Source organism: Triticum urartu, chromosome 7 (assembly GCF_003073215.2).
Source record: "Triticum urartu cultivar G1812 chromosome 7, Tu2.1, whole genome shotgun sequence".
Lineage (NCBI taxonomy): Eukaryota > Viridiplantae > Streptophyta > Magnoliopsida > Poales > Poaceae > Triticum > Triticum urartu.
This window is the reverse complement of record NC_053028.1, coordinates 644,927,191-644,951,291: the sequence shown is the minus strand read 5'-3', so window position 1 is coordinate 644,951,291 and position 24,101 is coordinate 644,927,191.

Sequence of the window (24,101 nt, the reverse complement as noted above, 5' to 3'; positions counted from 1 at the left end):
TCACTGATTGGTGTAGGAATCACCAGAACTGATTTCTGTGATGAACTACTTTCCAATAAGGGAGAAGGTACAATTACCTCATCAAAATCTACTTTCCTCTCACTCACTTCTTTCGAGAGAAACTCCTTATTAGAAAGGATCCATTCTTAGCAATGAATATCTTGCCTTCGGATCTGTGATAGAAGGTGTACCCAACAGTTTCCTTTGGGTATCCTATGAAGACACATTTCTCCGATTTGGGTTCGAGCTTATCAGGTTGAAGCTTTTTCACATAAGCATAGCAGCCCCAAACTTTAAGAAACGACAACCTGGGTTTCTTGCCAAACCACAGTTCATATGGTGTCATCTCAACGGATTTCGATAGTGCCCTATTTAATGGGAATGCAGCCGTCTCTAAATCATAACCCCAAAACGATAGCAGTAAATCAGTAAGAGACATCATAGATCGCACCATATCAAATAATGTGCGGTTATGATGTTCGGACATACCATTACGCTGTGGTGTTCCAGGTGGCGTGAGTTGCGAAACTATTCCGCATTGTTCCAAATGAAGATCAAACTCATAACTCAAATATTCACCTCCATGATCAGATCATAGAAACTTAATTTTCTTGTTATGATGATTTTCCACTTCACTCTGAAATTCTTTGAACTTTTCAAATGTTTCAGACTTTTGTTTCATCAAGTAGATATACCCATATGTGCTTAAATCATCTGTGAAGGTTAGAAAATAATAATACCCGCCGCGAGCATCAACACTCATCGGACCACATACATCAGTATATATATTATTTCCAATAAGTCTGTTGCTCGCTCTATTGTTCCGGAGAACGGAGTCTTAGTCATCTTGCCCATGAGGCATGGTTCGCAAGCATCAAGTGATTCCTAATCAAGTGATTCCAAAAGCCCATCAGCATGGAGTTTCTTCATGCGCTTTACACCGATATGACCTAAATGGCAGTGCCACAAATAAGTTGCACTATCATTATTAAACTTATATCTTTTGGCTTCAATACTATGAATATGTGTATCACTACTATCGATATTCAATAAAAATAGACCACTCATCAAGGGTGCATGACCATAAAAGATATTACTCATATAAATAGAACAACCATCATTCTCTGATTTAAATGAATAACTGTCTCGCATCATACAAGATCCAGATATAATGTTCATGCTTAACGCTGGCACCAAATAACAATTATTCAGGTCTAATACTAATCCGAAGGTAGATGTAGAGGTAGCGTGCCGACCGCGATCACATGGACTTTGGAACCATTTCCCACGCACATCGTCACCTCGTCCTTAGCCAATCTTTGCTTAATCCGTAGCCCCTGTTTTGAGTTGCAAATATGAGAAACAGAACCAGTGTCAAATACCCAGGCGCTACTGCGAGTATTGGTAAGGTACACATCAATAACATGTATATCAAATATACCTTTCACTTTGCCATCCTTCTTATCCGCCAAATACTTGGGGCAGTTCCGCTTCCAGTGACCAGTCCCTTTGCAGTAGAAGCACTCAGTCTCAGGCTTAGGTCCAGACTTGGGCTTCTTCACTTAAGCAGCAACTTGCTTGCCGTTCTTCTTGAAGTTCCCCTTCTTCCCTTTGCCCTTTTTCTTGAAACTAGTGGTCTTGTTAACCATCAACACTTGATGCTCCTTCTTGATTTCTACCTCCGCAACTTTTAGCATCGCGAAGAGGTCGGGAATTGTCTTATCCATCCCTTGCATATTATAGTTCATCACGAAGCTTTTGTAGCTTGGTGGCAGTGATTGAAGAACTCTGTCAATGACACTATCATCAGGAAGATTAACTCCCAGTTGAGTCAAGTGGTTGTGGTACCCAGACATTCTGAGTATATGTTCACTAACGGAACTATTCTCCTCCATCTTGCAGCTATAGAACTTATTGGAGACTTCATATCTCTCAATTCGGGCATTTTCTTGAAATATTAACTTCAACTCCTGGAACATCTCATATGCTCCATGACGTTCGAAACGTCATTGAAGTCCCGATTTTAAGCCGTAAAGCATGGCACACTGAACTATCGTGTAGTCATCAGCTTTGCTCTGCCAGACGTTCATAACATATGGTGTTGCTCCAGCAGCGGGCTTTGCACCTAGCAGTGCTTCCAGGACGTAATTCTTCTGTGCAGCAATGAGGATAATCCTCAAGTTACGGACCCAGTCCGTGTAGTTGCTACCATCATCTTTCAACTTAACTTTCTCTAGGAACGCATTAAAATTCAAAGGAACAGTAGCATGAGCCATTTATCTATAACAACATAGACATGCAAAATACTATCAGGTACTAAGTTCATGATAAATTAAAGTTCAATTAATCATATTAATTAAGAACTCCCACTTAGATAGACATCCCTCTAGTCATCTAAATGATCACGCGATCCATATCAACTAAACCATGTCCGATCATCATGTGAGATGGAGAAGTTTTCAATGGTGAACATCACTATGTTGATCATATCTACTATATGATTCACGCTCGACCTTTTGGGCTTAGTGTTCCGAGGCCATATCTGCATATGATAGGCTCGTCAAGTTTAACCGAGTATTCTGCGTGTGCAAAACTGTCTTGCACCCGTTGTAAGTGAACGCAGAGCTTATCACACCCGATCATCACATGGTGTCTCAGCACGACGAACTGTAGCAACGGTGCATACTCAGGGAGAACACTTGTACCTTGAAATTTAGTGAGAGATCATCTTATAATGCTACTGCCGTGCTAAGCAAAATAAGATGCATAAAGGATAAACATCACATGCAATCAAAATAAGTGAAATGATATGGCCATCGTCATCTTGTGCCTTTGATCTCCATCTCCGAAGCACCGTCATGATCACCATCATCACCAGCTTGACACCTTGATCTCCATCGAAGCATCATTGTCGTCTCGCCAACTATTGCTTCTACGACTATCGCTACCTCTTAAAGCTATTACATGGTGATTGAATTTCATACAATAAAGAGACAACCATATGGCTCCTGCCAGTTGCCGATAACGGTTACAAAACATGATCATCTCATACAAAAATTATATATCATCACATCTTGACCATATCACATCATAGCAAGCCCTGCAAAAACAAGTTAGACGTCCTCTACTTTGTTGTTGCAATTTTTATGTGGCTTCTACGGGCTTCTAGGAAGGACCATTCTTACCTATGCATCAAAACCACAACGATTTTTTGTCAAGTGGGATGTTTTAACCTTCAACAAGGACCGGGCGTAGTTACACTCGATTCAACTAAAGCTGGAGAAACAGACACCCACTAGCCACCTATGTGCGAAGCACGTCGGTAGAACTAGTCTCATGAACGCGGTCATGTAATGTCGGTCTGGGCCACGTCATCCAACAATACCGCCGAATCAAAGTATGACATGCTGGTAAGCATTATGACTATTATCGCCCACAACTCTTTGTGTTCTATTCGTGCATATAACATCTACGCATAGACCTGGATCGGATGCCATTGTTGGGGAACGTAGTATTTAAAAAAAATTCCTATGATCACGCAAGATCTATCTAGGAGATGCATAGCAACGAGAGGGGAGAGTGTGTCTACGTACCCTCGTAGACCGAAAGCGGAAGCGTTTAGTAACGCGGTTGATGTAGTCGAACGTCTTCGCGATCCAACCGATCAAGTACCGAACGCATGGCACCTCCGCGATCTGCATACGTTCAGCTTGGTGACGTCCCTCGTACTCTTGATCCAGCTGAGGATGAGGGTGAGTTCCATCAGCACGATGACATGTTGACGGTGATGATGAAGTTACCGATGCAGGGCTTCACCTAAGCACTACGACAATATGACCGAGGTGGAAACTGTGGAGGGGGTACCACACACGACTAAAGATCAACTTGTGTGTCTATGGGGTGCCCCCTCCCCCGTATATAAAGGAAGGGAGGAGGAGGAGGCCAACCACAAGGGGCGCGCCCAAGGGGGGGAATCCTACTCCTAGTAGGAGTAGGTTCCCCCCTTTCCTAGTCCTAGTAGGAGAAGAAGGAAGGAGAGGAAGAAGAGAAGGAAAGGGGGGGAGGCTTTAGCCCTAGTCCAATTCGGTTTGGACTAGGGGGGCACGCGCCACACCTTGGCCTGCCTCCTCTCTTCCACCATTAGGCCCATGAGGCCCAATAACGTCCCAGGGGTGGGGGGGGGGGGGGTCCGGTAACCCCCGGTATTCTGAAACTTATCCGAAACGACCCGAACCATTACGATGTCCGAATGTAGCCTTCCAATATAAGAATCTTTATGTCTCGACCATGTCGAGACTCCTCGTCATGTCCGTGATCTCATCCGATACTCCGAACAATCTTCGGTACATCAAATCACATAAACTCATAATATGAATCGTCATCACACGTTAAGCGTGCGGACCCTACGGATTCGAGAATTATGTAGACATGACCGAGACACATCTCTGGTTAATAACCAATAGCGGAACCTGTATGCTCATATTGGTTCCTACATATTCTACGAAGATCTTTATCGGCCAAACCACACAACAACATACGTTGTTCCCTTTGTCATCGCTATGTTACTTGCCCGAGATTCGATCGTCGGTATCATCATACCTAGTTCAATCTCGTTACCGGCAAGTCTCTTTACTCGTTCCGTAATGCATCATCCCTCAACTAACTCATTAGTCACATTGCTTGGAAGGCTTATAGTTATGTGCATTACCGAGAGGGCCCAGAGATACCTCTCCGACAATCGGAGTGACAAATCCTAATCTCAATCTATGCCAACTCAACAAATACCATCGGAGACACATGTAGAGCATCTTTATAATCACCCAGTTACGTTGTGACGTTTGATAGCACACTGAGTGTTCCTCCGGTATTCGGGAGTTGCATAATCTCATAGTCATAGGAACATGTATAAGTCATGAAGAAAGCAATATCAATAAACTAAACGATCATAGTGCTAAGCTAACGGATGGGTCTTGTCCATCACATCATTCTCTAATGATGTGATCCGGTTCATCAAATGACAACACATGTCTATGGCTAGGAAACTTAACCATCTTTGATTAACGAGCTAGTCAAGTAGAGGCAAACTAGGGACACTCTGTTTGTCTATTTATTCACACATGTACTAAGTTTCCGGTTAATACAATTATAGAATGAATAATAAACATTTATCATGATATAAGGAAATATAAATAATAACTTTATTATTGCCTCTAGGTCATATTTCCTTCATTATTAACAACCACTTTCGATTAGTAGGAAACTGAAGAACTTTCATAAATCACTAAGTTACCTCAATGGGGATATGCATTTCCCCCAACAATAAGCATTTCATATTTATTTTTGACAGTAGGTAGAGGTATTTGAAAACTTCCAATAGTGATTGTCGGAGATTTTTCAATAACATTAATACCATTCACTTGGAATTGTTTCTTTGGAAAGTGCACCGTATGCTCATTACCATTGATATGAAAAGTGACCTTGCTTTTGTTGCAATCAATAATAGCCCCTACACTTTTCAAGAAGGGTCTACCAAGGATAATCTACATGTTGTCGTCCTCGGGCATCTCCAGTGTAACAAAGTCAATTAAAATCGTAACATTAGCAACAAGAACGGGCACATCCTCATAGATACCGATTGATATGGCAGTTGATTTGTCAGCCATTTGCAAAGATATTTCAGTAGGTGTGAGTTTATTCAAGTCAAGTATTTTATATAAAGAGAAAGGCATAAAACTAACACCAGCTCCTAAATCACACAAAGCAGTTTTCACATAATTCTTTTTGATAGAGCAAGGTATAGTTGGTATTCCCGGATCTCCAAGTTTTTTAGGTACTCCATATTTGAAAGTATAATTAACAAGCATAGTGGAGATTCCAGCTTCTGGTATTTTTCTCTTATTTGTGATGATGTCTTTCATATACTTTGCATAAGGAGGCATTTTCAAGATATCAGTCAAGCGAGTACGCAAAAAGACTGGCCTCAGCATTTCAGCAAAGCGTTCAAATTCTTCATCATCATTCTTTTTAGTTGACTCGGGTGGAAAATGCATAGGTTTTTGAACCCATGGTTCTCTTTCTTTACCGTGTTATCTAGCCACAAAGTCTCTTTTATCATACCTTCTATTTGTAGGTTGTGGGTTATCAAGATCAACAGGTGGTTCTATCTCAACATCATTATCTGGTTCTTTTTCATTGTTTGGTTGAGAGTCTTCATGAACCTCATCATTATATTTTTCATTATCATTAGGTGAGTGTTCATTACTAGATTGAGTTTCAACATTAGAGATAGAAATTTCATTTTCATTATCACGAGGTTTCTCTATTTCTGGTTCACTAGCAGGGTGCAAAGTCCTACCATTTTTCCTTTTCTTTTTCTTTCTAGAAGGACTAGGTGCACTAGTGTTAGCTCTTTGTGAATCTTGTTCAATTCTTTCAGGGTGTCCCTCAGGATAAAGTGATTCCTGAGTCATTTTACCTCCTCTAGTTACAACTCTAACAGGAATGTCATGCATATTATGATTCATTTCATCAAGCAATTCTCTTTGAGATTTAGCAACTTGTTCCAATTGAGTTTGTACCATAGAAGCATGTTTTCCAACACCTCTAACATAATTTGAGATTCTAAATAACAAGTCACTCAGGAGAGCAATCATATCCGAATTATATTTCAATTGTTTCATAACATTGGCATTAAAGTGATCTTGTTTTCTAATGTAGTTTTGAAACTCATAAAGGCATTGACTAGGATGCATATTGTGAGGATTATCATTTTCATTGAACTTCATAAGAGAATTTACCTCTACCACCTTAGGCAGTGGTGGTGTATTGATGTCTACTACACAACCTTGTTCTTGAGATGTCGTTGGGCCTCCAAGTGCAGAGGTTTGTAGGACAGTAGCAAATTTCCCTCAAGTGGATGACCTAAGGTTTATCAATTCATGGGAGGCGTAGGATGAAGATGGTCTCTCTCAAGCAACCCTGCAACCAAATAACAAAGAGTCTCTTGTGTCCCCAACACACCCAATACAATGGTAAATTGTATAGGTGCACTAGTTCGGCGAAGAGATGGTGATACAAGTGCAATATGGATAGTAGATATAGGTTTTTGTAATCTGAAATTATAAAAAACAGCAAGGTAACTAATGGTAAAAGTGAGCATAAATGGTATTGCAATGCTAAGAAACAAGGCCTAGGGTTCATTCTTTCACTAGTGCAAGTTCTCTCAACAATAATAACATAATTGGATCATATAACTATCCCTCAACATGCAACAAAGAGTCACTCCAAAGTCACTAACAGCGAAGAACAAATGAAGAGATTATTGTAGGGTACGAAACCACCTCAAAGTTATCCTTTCTGATCGATCTATTCAAGAGTCAGTAGTAAAATAACACGAAACTATTCTTTCCATTCAATATATCCTAGAGTTCGTAGAATAACACCTTAAGACACAAATCAACCAAAACCCTAATGTCACCTAGATACTCCAATGTCACCTAGATACTCCAATGTCACCTCAAGTATCCGTGGGTATGATTATACGATATGTATCACACAATCTCAGATTCATCTATTCAACCAACACAAAGAACTTCAAAGAGTGCCCCAAAGTTTCTACCGGAGAGTCAAGACGAAAACGTGTGCCAACTCCTATGCATAAGTTCACTAGGTCACGGAACTCGCATGTTGATCACCAAAACATACATCAAGTGGATCACATGAATATCCCATTGTCACCACAGATAAGCACATGCAAGACATACATCAAGTGTTCTCAAATCCTTAAAGAATCAATCCGATAAGATAACTTCAAAGGGAAAACTCAATTCATCACAAGAGAGTAGAGGGGGAGAAACATCATAAGATCCAACTATAATAGCAAAGCTCGCTGCTACCTCTTGAGCACTGCGTTGGTTTTCCCTTGAAGAGGAAAGGGTGATGCAGCAAAGTAGTGTAAGTATTTCCATCAGTTTTTGAGAACTAAGGTATCAATCCAGTAGGAGACTATACGCAAGTCCCTCGTACCTACACAAACAAATAAGAACCTCGCAACCAACGCGATAAAGGGGTTGTCAATCCCTCCGCGGTCACTTACGATAGTGAGATTCGATAGAGATAATAATAATAAGATAAATATTTTTGGTATTTTTATGATATAGATTGAAAGTAAAGATTGCAAAATAAAATAGATTGGAAACTTATATGATAAAAGATAGACCCGGGGGCCATAGGTTTCACTAGTGGATTCTCTCAAGATAGCATAAGTATTACGGTGGGTGAACAAATTACTGTCGAGCAATTGATAGAAAAGTGAATAATTATGAGAATATCTAGGCATGATCATGTATATAGGCATCACATCCGCGACAAGTAGACCGAAACAATTCTGCATCTACTACTATTACTCCACACATCGATCGCTATCCAGCATGCATCTAGAGTATTAAGTTCATAAGAACAGAGTAATGCATTAGGTAAGATGACATGATGTAGAGGGATAAACTCAAGCAATATGATATAAAACCCATCTTTTTATCCTCGATGGCAACAATACAATACGTGCCTTGCTGCCCCTGCTGTCACTGGGAAAGGACACCGCAAGATTGAACCCAAAGCTAAGCACTTCTCCCATTGCAAGAAAGATCAATCTAGTAGGCCAAACCAAACTGATAATTCAAAGAGACTTGCAAAGATAACCAATCATACATAAAAGATTTCAGAGAAGAATCAAATATTGTTCATAGATAAACTTGATCATAAACCCACAATTCATCGGATCTCGACAAACACACCACAAAAAGAGTTACTTCAAATAGATCTCCAAGAAGATCGAGGAGAACATTGTATTGAGATCCAAAGAGAGAGAAGAAGCCATCTAGCTAATAACTATGGACCCGAAGATCTGAGGTAAACTACTCACACATCATCAGAGAGGCTATGGTGTTAATGTAGAAGCCCTCCATGATCGATGCCCCCCTCCGGCGGAGCTCCGGAAAAGGCCCCAAGATGGGATCTCTTGGGTACAGAAGGTTGCGGCGGTGGAAATAGGGTTTCGTGGTGCTCCTGGATGTTTTTGGGGTATATGAATATAATATATATATATATATATAGGAGGAAGAAGTAGGTTGGTGGAGCCACGAGGGGCCCATGAGGGTGGAGGGCGTGCCCCTGCCTCGTGGCCTCCTCGTTGGTTGCTTGATGTCCACTCCAAGTCCCTTGCACTACTGGAATCAGCTTCTTTGCCGTCCGCCATGGCAGACGGCAAAGGCATAGATTACAGACGGCAAACAGCTTTCCCGTCCACCAGCAGAGAACAAACTATCCGTCTGAACACGTGCCAGCAAAGGCCTTCTGTCGGTGTCAAAACTGGCGGATCTCGGGTAGGGGGTCCCTAACTGTGCGTCTAAGGCGGATGGTAACAGGAGGCAGGGGACACAATGTTTTACCTAGGTTCGGGCCCTCCTGATGGAGGTAAAACCCTACGTCCTGCTTGATTATTCTTGATAATATGAGTAGTACAAGAGTTGATCTACCACGAGATTAGAGAGGCTAAACCCTAGAAGCTAGCCTATGGTATGATTGTATGTATATCTATCTACTAGCCTGGCCCTGGTTTATATAATGCACCAGAGGCCTAGGATAACAAGAGTCCTAGCCGAATACGCCGGTGGGGGAGGAGTCCTTGCCTTGACCACCAAGTCTTGTGGAATCTTCCTTGTATGCGGCAGCTGTCCGAACTGGCCCATGAGTATACGGCCATGGGGGTCCTCGGCCCAATCTAATTGACCGGGAGACGACGTAGTGAGTACCCCCAAGTCCAGGACACCGTCAGTAGCCCCCTGAACAGGTCTTCAAGTTGGGGACACTCCTCGATTCTTCCGAATTGTTCTTTGTCTTCGGTTGTCGGTCTTGAAAACTGGTTCAACAGATCTTCCCAACTTCTATCTTGAGGATTGCTGAGCTAAATCTGAAGATCTCACATGTTGGGTATCCGAGGAGCCCTTTAAGTCTTCGGCCTTTATCAATGCCTTGTTATTTTTATGTCACACCTCAGGTTTGAAGTTGTTCCCGAGCGGCAGCGTCCTCTTGCGTCCGAGCTCGAATGCCGGACTGCATTCAAGGTATCTTTTGCAGCCAAGCACCAACGCCGGACCGCTTTCTGAGCTCCAACGCCGGAATGTATCCGAGCTCCAACGCCGGACTATGTCCAAACTCCAACGCCGGACTGTATCCGGGCTCCAACGCCGGACTATATCTGAGGTGTCATATCACCTTGGTTCAAAAAAGTTGAAGGAGTTTAGCCGAGCTTAATGCTGGAAATGCCCTCTATGGAACTAGCCACTAGCGCCCGAGCTTTATGCCGGACTGCTTCCGAGGTGGTGCACCACCCCGACTGTGGGCCGATTGCTTGTCAATATTTTTGATTGGTGCACTTTACTCTCTACCGAAATATATAGCCAGTAGCCCTCAAGGTGTGTATCGGTCTAAAACCCGAGATGCACCTGAAGGATGACGTAAGACCGCTGATCCTAGTAGCCGCTGAGACTCAGGTTGATTTGCAAAATCGGCCTGAGGATCAAGTCCTAGCTCGGCAGAATACTTCGGGACACAAAAAGCGGTGTGCTCAGTCCTCGAGACTCAGGTTGGGTGCGGCCGACCATCCTGTTGGGGATATTACAATCAGCTGAGACCCGCCCAGGAGTGGCCGGGTCAGCCTTAATGGCGGGTTACATAATGAGGGAGTCCTGGATTAGGGGGTCTCCGGATAGCCGGACTATCTCCATTGGCCAGACTGTTAGACTATGAAGATACAAGATTGAAGACTTCGTCTCATGTCCGAATGAGACTCTACTTGGCGTGGAAGGCAAGCTAGGCAATACGGATATGGATATATCCTCCTTTGTAACCGACCTTGTGTAACCCTAACCCTCTCCGGTGTCTATATAAACCGAAGGGTTTTAGTCTGTAGGACAACAACCACAACATACAATCATACCATAGGCTAGCTTCTAGGGTTTAGACTCTCTGATCTCGTGGTAGATCTACTCTTGTACTACCCATATCATCAATATTAATCAAGCAGGATGTAGTGTTTTACCTCCATCAAGAGGGCCCGAACCTAGGTAAAACATTGTGTCCCCTGCCTCCTGTTACCATCCGGCCTAGGCACACAGTTCGGGACCCCCTACCCGAGATCCGCCAGTTTTGACACCGACATTGGTGCTTTCATTGAGAGTTCCTCTATGTCGTCGCCATTAGGCTTGATGGCTCCTACTATCATCGATAGCGATGCGGCCCAGGGTGAGATTTTCTCCCCAGACAGATCTTCGTATTCGGCGGCTTTGCACTGCGGGCTAATTCGTTTGGCCATCTGGAGCAGATTGAAAGCAACGCCCCTGGCCATCAGGTCATATTTGGAAGTTTGAACTACACGGTCGACATCCGCGGAGACTTGATCTTCGACGGATTCGAGCCACAGCCGGGCGCGCTGCACTGTCACGATGGGTATCTGCCGCCGAACAGTACCCCAGAGGTTGCGCCCGCATCAGCTCCGACCCTTAGCTCAGAGCCAACTGCGCCACTCGAGGACGGGTGGTTAGACACCGCCTTAGGGGCTGCAGTCTCAACGGCGATCGAGCCGAACACCAGCCTAACCCTCTGCGCAGCCCGTGACTCCAAGGTGCCGGACTCTTTTCCGGACTCCGAACCATCCGTGCCCCTGCCAATCGAATCTGATTGGGCGCCGATCATGGAATTCACCGCCGCGGATATCTTTCAGCACTCGTCCTTCGGCGACATTCTGAATTCATTAAGGTCTCTCTCTTTGTCAGGAGAGCCCTGGCCGGATTATGGCCAACAGGATTGGGATGCGGACGACGAAGAAATTCGACGCCCACCCACCACCCACTTCATAGCCACTATTGATGACTTAACCGACATGCTCAACTTCGACTCCGAAGACATCGATGGTATGGACGACGATGTAGGAGACGAACATGAACCAGCACCTATAGGGCACTGGAAAGCCACCTCGTCATATGACATATACATGGTGGATACACCCAAAGAAGGCAATGGCGACGGGATAGCAGAGGATGACCCCTCCAAGAAGCAACCTAAACGCCGACGTCAGCGGCACCGCTCTAAGTCCCGCCAAAGCAAAAGTGGTGATACCGGCACAGGAGATAATAACACTCCGGATAGTGCCGAAGAAAACAACAAACCCCTCCAGCAAGATTTAGAGTAGGAGGATGGAGGAGCTAGCTCTCCTGAGAGAGCGGCAGACGGAGAAGAGGAGGATGACAATCACATGCCCCCCTCCGAAGACGAGGCAAGCCTCGGCGACGATGAATTCGCCATACCAGAGGATCCCATCAAACAAGAGCGCATCAAGCGCCGGCTTATGGCCACGACAAATAGCCTGAAGAAAAAGCAGCAGCAGCTTCAAGCTGATCAAGATCTGCTAGCTGACAAATGGACTGAAGTCCTCGCGGCCGAGTAATATAAACTCGAGCGCCCCTCCAAGAGTTACCCAAGGCGCAGGTTACTACCCCGACTGGAGGAAGAAGCGTATGATATGGCTGATCGGCCACCTCGTGGCCGCGATAGAGAGGCATTCTAGCCAAAAGCTCAGCCTCCACCCCAACGCCATTCAAATAAAAAGGCATGGGGAGATACGCCAGACCTGCAAGACATATTGGAGGAAAAGGTAAAGCATACAAGATTGATCTACGGATCATGAGGGCGCACCACTCTGCGAGACAAAAAACGTCACGCTGGATACAGTAAAAGCAAATCTGGCCGGGCCGAACACAGCGGGCAAGACCTATTTGAGTTGCGTCGCGATATAGCCCAATACAGAGGTGCCGCACACCCCTTATTCATAGACGAAGTAATGGAACATCAATTCCCAGAAGGTTTCAATCCTGTAAATATTGAATCATACGATGGCACAACAGATCCCGCAGTATGGATTGAGGATTTCCTCCTCCACATCCACATGGCCCGCGGCAATGACTCACACGCCATCAAATACCTCCCACTAAAGCTCAAAGGACCAGTGCGGCATTGGCTTAACAGCTTGCCAGCGGACTCCATTAGCTGTTGGGAAGATCTGGAAGCCGCATTCCTCGACAACTTTCAGGGCACTTATGTGCGACCACCAGATGCCGATGATTTGAACCACATAATTCAGCAGCCAGAAGAGTCGGCCAGGCAATTCTGGACTCGGTTCCTTACAAAGAAAAATCAAATCATCGACTGTCTGGATGCAGAGGCCTTAGCGGCTTTCAAGCACAACATCCGAGATGAGTGGCTAGCTCGGCACCTTGGTCAGGAAAAGCCGAAATCTATGGCAGCTCTCACGACGCTCATGACCCGCTTTTGTGCGGGACAAGACAGCTGGCTGGCTCGCAGTAATAACATATCAAAGAACCATGGTACCTCAGATACCAAGGACGGCAATAGCAGGTCATGTCGCAACAAGCATAAGCGCCGCATTAACAGCGAAAATACTGAGGATACGACAGTCAATGCCGGATTCAAAGGCTCTAAACCCGGTCAGCGAAAAAAGCCATTCAAACAAAGTACGCCGGGTCCGTCCAGCTTGGACCGTATACTCGATCGCTCGTGTCAAATACACGGCACCCAGACAAGCCAGCCAATCACACCAACAGGGATTGTTGGGTGTTCAAGCAGGCCGGCAAGTTAATTGCCGAAAACAAGGAAAGGGGCCGCATAGCGATGACGAGGAGGAACCTCGGTAGTCGCACACCGAAGGGCAGGAGAGGTTTCCCCCGCAAGTGCGGACGGTGAACATGATATACGCAACCCACATCCGCAAGAGGGAGCGGAAGCGTGCGCTCAGGGACGTATATGCGTTGGAGCCAGTCGCCCCAAAGTTCAACCCTTGGTCCTCCTGTCCGATCACCTTCGATCGCAGAGACCACCCCACTAGTATTCGTCATGGCGGATTCGCCGCACTGGTCCTAGACCCAATCATTGACGGATTTCACCTCACTCGAGTCCTTATGGATGGCGGCAGCTGTTGGAAATATGCCCTAGAGGCAATAATAAAATGGTTATTATTATATTTCTTTGTTCATGATAATTGTCTATTGTTCATGCTATAATTGTGTTATCTGGAAATCGTAATACATGTGTGAATACATAGACCACAACACATCCCTAGTGAGCCTCTAGTTGAGTAGCTCGTTGATCAAAATATAGTCATGGTTTCCTGACTATGGACATTGGATGTCATTGATAACGGGATCACATCATTAGGAGAATGATGTGATGGACAAGACCCAATCCTAAGCATAGCTCAAAGATCGTGTAGTTCATTTGCTGTAGCTTTTCCGAATGTCAAGTATCATTTCCTTAGACCATGAGATTGTGCAACTCCCGGATACCGTAGGAGTGCCTTGGGTGTGCCAAACATCACAACGTAACTGGGTGACTATAAAGGTACACTACAGGTATCTCCGAAAGTGTCTGTTGGGTTGGCATGAATTGAGACTGGGATTTGTCACTACGTGTGACGAAGAGGTATCACTGGGCCCACTCGGTAATGCATCATCATAATGAGCTCAGTGTGACCAAGTGGTTGATCACGGGATCATGCATTACAGCGCGAGTAAAGTGACTTGCCGGTAACGAGATTGAACGAGGTATTGGGATACCGACGATCGAGTCTTGGGCAAGTAACGTATCGATTGACAAAGGGAATTGTATATGGATTGATTGAATCGTCGACATCGTGGTTCATCCGATGAGATTATCGTGGAGCATGTGGGAGCCAACATGGGTATCCAGATCCCGCTGTTGGTTATTGACCGGAGAGGCGTCTTGGTCATGTCTGCATGTCGCCCGAACCCGTAGGGTTTACACACTTAAGGTTCGGTGACGCTAGGGTTGTAGAGATATTAGTATGCAGTAACCCGAAAGTTGTTTGGAGTCCCGGATGAGATCCCGGACATCACGAGGAGTTCCAGAATGGTCCAGAGGTAAAGATTTATATATAGGAAGTCCAGTTTCGACCATCGGGAAGGTTTCGGGGGTCACAGGTATTGTACCGGGACCACCGGAAGGGTCCCGGGGGTCCACCGGGTGGGGCCACCTATCTCGGAGGGCCTCATGGGCTGAAGTGGGAGGGGAACCAGCCCCTGGTGGGCTGGTGCGCCCCCCTTGGGCCTCCCCTGCGCCTAGGGTTGGAAACCCTAGGGGTGGGGGCGCCCCCCACTTGGCTTGGGGGGGAAGCCACCCCTTGGCCGCCGCCCCCTTGGAGATTGCATCTCCTTGGGCCGGCGCCCCCCAAGGCCCCTATATAAAGAGGGGGGTAGGGAGGGCAGCCGCACCCTTGCTCTTGGCGCCTCCCTCTCCCTCCGTAACACCTCTCCTCCCCGCTTGCGCTTGGCGAAGCCCTGCCGGGATCCTGCTGCATCCACCACCACGCCGTCGTGCTGCTAGATCTTCATCAACCTCTCCTTCCCCCTTGCTGGATCAAGAAGGAGGAGATGTCTTCCCAACCGTACGTGTGTTGAACGCGGAGGTGCCGTCCGTTCGACACTTGGTCATCGGTGATTTGGAGCACGACGAGTACGACTCCATCAACCCCGTTCTCTTGAACGCTTCCGCGCGCGATCTACAAGGGTATGTAGATGCACTCCTCTCTTCCTCGTTGCTAGATGACTCCATAGATTGATCTTGGTGATGCGTAGAAAATTTTAAAATTTTGCTACGTTCCCCAACAGTGGCATCATGAGCTAGGTCTATGCATAGTTTCTATGCACGAGTAGAACACAAAGCAGTTGCGGGCGTGGATATTGTCAATTTGCTTGCCGTTACTAGTCTTATCTTGATTCGGCGGCATCGTGGGATGAAGCGGCCCGGACCAACCTTACACGTACGCTTACGTGAGACTGGTTCCACCGATTGACATGCACTAGTTGCATAAGGTGGCTGGCGGGTGTCTGTCTCTCCCACTTTAGTCGGATCGGATTCGATGAAAAGGGTCCTTATGAAGGGTAAATAGAAATTGGCATATCAAGTTGTGGTTTTGGCGTAGGTAAGAAACGTTCTTGCTAGAAACCTATAGCAGCCACGTAAAAACTTGCAACAACAATTAGAGGACGTCTAACTTGTTTTTGCAACATGTGCCGTGTGATGTGATATGGCCAAAAGGATGTGATGAATGATATATGTGATGTATGAGATTGATCATGTTCTTGTAATAGGAATCATGACTTGCATGTCGATGAGTATGACAACTGGCAGGAGCCATAGGAGTTGTCTTTATTTATTTATGACCTGCGTGTCAACATAAACGTCATGTAATTACTTTACTTTATTGCTAAAGCGTTAGCCATAGTAGTAGAAGTAATAGATGACGAGACAACTTCAAGAAGACACGATGATGGAGATCATGATGATGAAGATCATGGTGTCATGCCGGTGACAACGATGATCATGGAGCCCCGAAGATGGAGATCAAAAGGAGCAAATGATATTGGCCATATCATGTCACTATTTGATTGCATGTGATGTTTATCATGTTTTACATCTTATTTTCTTAGAACGATGGTAGCTTAAATAAGATGATCCCTCGTAATAATTTCAAGAAAGTGTTCCCCCTAACTGTGCACCGTTGCGAAGGTTCGTTGTTTCGAAGCACCACATGATGATCGGGTGTGATAGATTCTAACGTTCAAATACAACGGATGTAAGCCAGATTTACACACGCAATACACTTAGGTTGACTTGACGAGCCTAGCATGTACAGACATGGCCTCGGAACACAGAAGACCGAAAGGTCGAGCATGAGTTGTATAGAAGATATGATCAACATGAAGATGTTCACCGATGTTGACTAGTCCGTCTCACGTGATGATCGGACATGGCCTAGTTAACTCGGATCATGTTTCACTTAGATGACTGGAGGGATGTCTATCTGAGTGGGAGTTCATTGAATAATTTGATTAGATGAACTTAATTATCATGAACTTAGTCTAAAATCTTTACAATATGTCTTGTAGATCAAATGGCCCACGTTGTCCTCAACTTCAACACGTTCCTAGAGAAAACCAAGCTGAAAGACAATGGCAGCAAATTTACGGACTGGGTCCGGAACCTGAGGATCATCCTCATAGATGCCAAGAAAGATTATGTCCTAGAAGCACCGCTAGGTGACGCACCTGTCCCAGAGAACCAAGACGTTATGAACGCTTGGCAGTCACGTGCTGATGATTACTCCCTCGTTCAGTGCGGCATGCTTTACAGCTTAGAACTGGGGCTCCAAAAGCGTTTTGAGAGACACGGAGCATATGAGATGTTCGAAGAGCTGAAAATGGTTTTTCAAGATCATGCCCGGGTCGAGAGATATGAAGTCTCCGACAAGTTCTTCAGCTATAAGATGGAGGAAAATAGTTCTGTCAGTGAGCGCATACTCAAAATGTCTGGGTTGCATAACCGCTTGACTCAGTTGGGAGTTAATCTCCCGGATGACGCGGTCATTGACAGTATCCTTCAGTCGCTTCCACCGAGCTACAAGAGCTTTGTGATGAACTTCAATATGCAGGGGATAGAAAAGACCATTCCTGAGGTATATTCAATGCTGAAATCAGTGGAGGTGGAAATCAAAAAGGAACATCAAGTGTTGATGGTGAATAAAACCACTAAGTTCAAGAAAGGCAAGGGTAAAAAGAACTTCAAGAAGGACGGCAAGGGAGTTGCCGCGCCCGGTAAGCAAGCTGCCGGGAAGAAGCCAAAGAATGGACCCAAGCCCGAGACTGAGTGTTTTTATTGCAAGGGAAGTGGTCACTGGAAGCGGAACTGCCCCAAATACTTAGTGGACAAGAAGGCCGACAACACTAAAGGTATATGTGATATACATGTAATTTATGTGTACCTTACCAGTACTCATAGTAGCTCCTGGGTATTTGATACCGGTGCGGTTGCTCACATTTGTAACTCAAAGCAGGAGCTGCGGAATAAACGGAGACTGGCGAAGGACGAGGTGACGATGCGCGTCGGGAATGGTTCCAAGGTCGATGTGATCACCGTCGGCACGCTGCCTCTACATTTACCTACGGGATTAGTTTTAAACCTCAATAATTGTTATTTAGTGCCAGCTTTGAGCATGAACATTGTATCAGGATCTCGTTTAATTCGAGATGGCTACTCATTTAAATCCAAGAATAATGGTTGTTCTATTTATATGAGAGATATGTTTTATGGTCATGCTCCGTTGGTGAATGGTTTATTCTTAATGAATCTCGAGCGTAATGTTACACATATTCATAGTGTGAATACCAAAAGATGTAAGGTTGATAATGATAGTCCCACATACTTGTGGCACTGCCGCCTTGGTCACATAGGTGTCAAACGCATGAAGAAGCTCCATGCAGATGGACTTTTAGAGTCTCTTGATTACGAATCATTTGACACTTGCGAACCTTGCCTCATGGGTAAAACGACCAAGACTCCGTTCTCGGGAACAATGGAGCGACCAACCAACTTATTGGAAATCATACATACTAATGTGTGCGGTCCAATGAGTGTTGAGGCTCGCGGTGGCTATCGTTATGTTCTGACCCTCACTGATGACTTGAGTAGATATGGGTATGTCTACTTAATGAAACACAAGTCTGAGACCTTTGAAAAGTTCAAGGAATTTCAAAGTGAGGTTGAGAATCAACGTGACAGGAAAATCAAGTTCTTGCGATCAGATCGTGGGGGAGAATACTTGAGTCACGAATTTGGCACACACTTAAGAAAATGTGGAATAGTTTCACAACTCACGCCGCCTGGAACACCTCAGCGTAATGGTGTGTCCGAACGTCGTAATCGCACTCTATTAGATATGGTGCGATCTATGATGTATCTTACCAATTTACCGCTGTCATTTTGGGGCTATGCTTTAGAGACTGCCGCATTCACTTTAAATAGGGCTCCGTCGAAATCCGTTGAGACGACACAGTATGAATTATGGTTTGGGAAGAAACCTAAGGTGTCGTTTCTAAAAGTTTGGGGATGCGATGCTTATGTCAAGAAACTTCAACCTGAAAAGCTCGAACCCAAATCGAAAAAATGCGTCTTCATAGGATACCCTAAAGAAACTATTGGGTATACCTTCTACCTCAGATCCGACGGCAAGATCTTTGTTGCCAAGAATGGTCCTTTCTGTCGAAAGAGTTTCTCTCGAAAGAAATAAGTGGGAGGAAAGTAGAACTTGATGAAGTATTACCTCTTGAACCGGTAAGTGGCGCAGCTCAAGAAAATGTTCCTGAGGTGCCTGCAGCAACTAGAGAGGAAGTTGATGATGATGATCATGAAACTTCAGATCAAGTTGCTACTGAACTTCGTAGGTCCACGAGGACACGTTCCGCACCAGAGTGGTACGGCAACCCTGTCTTGGAAATCATGTTGTTAGACAACGGTGAACCTTCAAACTATGAAGAAGCGATGGCGGGCCCAGATTCCGACAAATGGCTGGAAGCCATGAAATCTGAGATAGGATCCATGTATGAAAATGAAGTATGGACTTTGACTGACATGCCCGATGATCGGCGAGCCATAGAAAATAAATGGATCTTTAAGAAGAAGACAGACGCGTATGGTAATGTGACCATCTATAAAGCTCGGCTTGTCGCTAAGGGTTATCGACAAGTTCAAGGGGTTGAGTATGATGAGACTTTCTCACCCGTAGCGAAGCTGAAGTCCGTCCGAATCATGTTAGCAATTGCCGCATTCTATGATTATGAGATATGGCAAATGGACGTCAAAACGGCATTCCTTAATGGTTTCCTTAAGGAAGAATTATATATGATGCAGCTGGAAGGTTTTGTCGATCCTAAGAATGCTGACAAGGTGTGCAAGCTCCAACGCTCGATTTATGGGCTGGTGCAAGCATCTCGGAGTTGGAACATTGGTTTTGATGAGATGATCAAAGCGTTTGGGTTTACACAGACTTATGGAGAAGCCTGCATTTACAAGAAAGTGAGTGGGAGCTCTGTAGCATTTCTCATATTGTATGTGGATGACATACTGTTGATGGGAAATGATATAGAATTCTTGGAAAGCATAAAGGCCTACTTGAACAAGTGTTTTTCAATGAAGGATCTTGGAGAAGCTGCTTATATATTAGGCATCAAGATCTATAGAGATAGATCGAGATGCCTCATTGGTCTTTCACAGAGTACGTACCTTGACAAGATATTGAAGAAGTTCAAAATGGATTAGTCAAAGAAGGGGTTCTTGCCTGTATTGCAAGGTACGGGATTGAGCACAGCTCAATGCCCGACCAAGGCAGAAGATAGAGAAAAGATGAGTGTCGTCCCCCATGCCTCGACCATAGGGTCTATCATGTATGCTATGCTCTGTACCAGACCTGATGTAAACCTTGCCGTAAGTTTGGTAGGAAGGTACCAAAGTAATCCCGGCATGGAACACTGGACAGCGGTCAAGAATATCCTGAAGTACCTGAAGAGGACTAAGGATATGTTTCTCGTTTATGGATGTGACGAAGAGCTCGTCGTAAAGGGTTACGTCGATGCTAGCTTCGACACAGATCTGGATGACTCTAAGTGACAAACCGGATACGTGTATATTTTGAATGGTGGGGCAGTAAGGTGGTGCAGTTGCAAGCAAAGCGTTGTGGCAGGATCTACATGTGAAGCGGAGTACATGGCAGCCTCGGAGGCAACACAAGAAGCAGTCTGGGTGAAGGAGTTCATTACCGACCTAGGAGTCATACCCAATGTGTCGGGCCCGATGACTCTATTCTGTGACAACACTGGAGCTATTGCCCTTGCCAAGGAGCCCAGGTTTCATAGGAAGACCAGGCATATCAAGCGTCGCTTCAACTCCATTCGTGAAAGTGTTCAAAATGGAGACATAGAGATTTGTAAAGTACATACGGACCTGAATGTGGCAGATCCATTGACTAAACCTCTCCCTAGAGCAAAACATGATCAACACCAGAACTGCATGGGTGTTCGATTCATCACAATGTAACTAGAATATTGACTCTAGTGCAAGTGGGAGACTATTGGAAATATGCCCTAGAGGCAATAATAAAATGGTTATTATTATATTTCTTTGTTCATGATAATTGTCTATTGTTCATGCTATAATTGTGTTATCCGGAAATCGTAATACATGTGTGAATACATAGACCACAACACGTCCCTAGTGAGCCTCTAGTTGACTAGCTCGTTGATCAAAAGATAGTCATGGTTTCCTGACTATGGACATTGGATGTCATTGATAATGGGATCACATCATTAGGAGAATGATGTGATGGACAAGACCCAATCCTAAGCATAGCTCAAAGATCGTGTAGTTCGTTTGCTGTAGCTTTTCCGAATGTCAAGTATCATTTCCTTAGACCATGAGATTGTGCAACTCCCGGATACCATAGGAGTGCCTTGGGTGTGCCAAACGTCACAACGTAACTGGGTGACTATAAAGGTACACTACAGGTATCTCCGAAAGTGTCTATTGGGTTGGCACGAATCGAGACCGGGATTTGTCACTCCATGTGACGGAGAGGTATCTCTGGGCCCACTCGGTAATGCATCATCATAATGAGCTCAATGTGACCAAGTGGTTGATCATGGGATCATGCATTACGACCCGAGTAAAGTGACTTGCCAGTAACGATATTGAACGAGGTATTGGGATACCGACGATCGAGTCTCGGGCAAGTAACGTACCGATTGACAAAGGGAATTGTATACGGATTGATTGAATCGTCGACATCTTGGTTCATCCAACGAGATTATCGTGGAGCATGTGGGAGCCAACATGGGTATCCAGATCCCGCTGTTGGTTATTGACCGGAGAGGCTTCTCAGTCATGTCTGCATGTCTCCCGAACCCGTAGGGTCTACACACTTAAGGTTCGGTGACGCTAGGGTTGTAGAGATATTAGTATGCAGTAACCCGAAAGTTGTTCGGAGTCCCGGATGAGATCCCGGACGTCACGAGGAGTTCCGGGAATGGTCCGGAGGTAAAGATTTATATATAGGAAGTCCAGTTTCGGCCATCGGGAAGGTTTCGGGGGTCATCGGTATTGTACCGGGACCACCGGAAGGGTCCCGGGGGTCCACTGGGTGGGGCCACCTATCCTGGAGGGCCTCATGGGCTGAAGTGGGAGGGGAACCAGCCCCTGGTGGGCTGGTGCGCCCTCCTTGGGCCTCCCCTGCGCCTAGGGTTGGGAAACCCTAGGGGTGGGGGCGCCCCCCACTTGGCTTGGGGGGAAGCCACCCCTTGGCCGCCGCCCCCTTGGAGATTGCATCTCCTAGGGCCGGCGCCCCCCAAGGCCCCTATATAAAGAGGGGGGGAGGGAGGGCAGCCGCACCCTTGCTCTTGGCGCCTCCCTCTCCCTCCGTAACACCTCTCCTCCCCGCTTACGCTTGGCGAAGCCCTGCCGGGATCTTGCTGCATCCACCACCACGCCGTCGTGCTGCTGGATCTTCATCAACCTCTCCTTCCCCCTTGCTAGATCAAGAAGGAGGAGACGTCTTCCCAACCGTACGTGTGTTGAACGCGGAGGTGTTGTCCGTTCGGCACTTGGTCATCGGTGATTTGGATCACGACGAGTACGACTCCATCAACCCCATTCTCATGAACTCTTCCGCGCACGATCTACAAGGGTATGTAGATGCACTCCTCTCTCCCTCGTTGCTAGATGACTCCATAGATTGATCTTGGTGATGCGTAGAAAATTTTAAAATTCTGCTACGTTCCCCAACAGCAGCAGCCTGAACTTTCTTTATCAGGACACAGTGTGCAAAATGGGTATAGACCCCTCAAGGATCAAACCCACAAAAATGACCTTTAAGGGCCATTGCACAGACTCAATTACACTGGAAGTGGTCTTCGGATCCCCGGATAACTTCCGAAGCGAAGAGTTAATCTTCGATATAGTCCCGTTCCACAGTGGTTATCACGTGCTGCTCGGGCGAACCGCATTTGCTAGATTCAATGCGGTACCGCATTATGCATAGCTCAAGCTCAATATGCCAGGACCTCGCGGAGTTATTATAGTCAACGCAAAGCAGCCTCTCAAGGCAATCAACCAGTTCGGCGCTTCACAGCCCGGACACCTTCAAGCGCACTCGGGGCAATCGGCAAATAGACCGCCTGGCGCGATTTGAGCTCGCGTAGCAATACGGCGGCCACCCCAATCCCAGCCCAGCGGCGAAACTCGTGCCGCGCGTACATAATTACGCATTAAAAATACCATGGGCACAGGTGGGGAGGGGGCACAACTGCGGCACGCCCCAAGACGCGGCCTAAACCGCACTAGGGGCTTCCCGTTCGGTTATTTTTCTTTTTCTTTCAGGACCTTAATCTCTGGAAACACTATCCGGAAGCACTATTGCCGAACACATGATGCAGCAACCAAGGAGGCAGACAACTACGTTATACCACGGAATTCCCAGGTTGATTACAGTAACGAGTGAAATATTCAATTTAACATCATTCCTCAGCTTGCCCTTGCAAGGGACATAGTACTACTCTTTGCTTATCGCACTATCTGTATCACTCTGCTTTAACGTATTCTTTTAATAAACAATGCATGACATTACGACTATTATTGCATTCTTGTTATATATATATATCTATGTGTTGATTAATGACGCCTTGCAACCGTACACTATGGTACGGCCAATACACTAGGGGCTTACGTACCCCACAATGCGGTGTGAAAAGTCCGAACACTTTAACAAGTGCGGCACCCCGAACTTATAGCATTATATGCATCAGCTCCGAATTATGTCTTTGGTTAAATGTTGGATTTGCCCGTCTCCTATGTTTTGGTACCTTACGTTCCGCTCTATCGGCTAAGGTAGCGCTAGGAGAACTACTGCGATTGTGCCCCGATTCTGCTGGGTTCAGCACCTCAGTAGAGAAAGCTAAAACTGACTGTCATGATAAGGCGAGAGACTGGTCACTGTTCGGCGAGGTTTTCAAGTCCCTAAAGACTTATGCCGCTTAGAGCGAGGGGCCGGCCCCGTCCGGCTTAAAGAAGTGTATCGCGCCCCGAATTCGGCCTTCCGAATACCAGGGGCTTCGCCAAAATTTAAAATTATA